Source organism: Sinocyclocheilus grahami, unplaced genomic scaffold (genome assembly GCF_001515645.1).
Source record: "Sinocyclocheilus grahami isolate Dianchi unplaced genomic scaffold, SAMN03320097.WGS_v1.1 scaffold12219.1, whole genome shotgun sequence".
Classification (NCBI taxonomy): domain Eukaryota; kingdom Metazoa; phylum Chordata; class Actinopteri; order Cypriniformes; family Cyprinidae; genus Sinocyclocheilus; species Sinocyclocheilus grahami.
Genome location: NW_015514282.1, coordinates 1 through 208, shown reverse-complemented (window position 1 = coordinate 208; position 208 = coordinate 1).

Here is a 208-nt window from a genome sequence, read left to right as displayed (position 1 = left end):
CAGGAATAAATTACATTTTAAAATGTATTCAAATAGAAAACAGTCGTTTTAAATTGTAATAATATTTCACAATATTGCAATCATATTTGAGCAATATCACACGAGTAGCAGTGAGATACGGCTCTATATCAGCACGGCTGAGATTCAGGCCGAGTGCTGTAGATAATCACAGCGTGCTGATATACAGCCATATCGCACGGCTACGAGT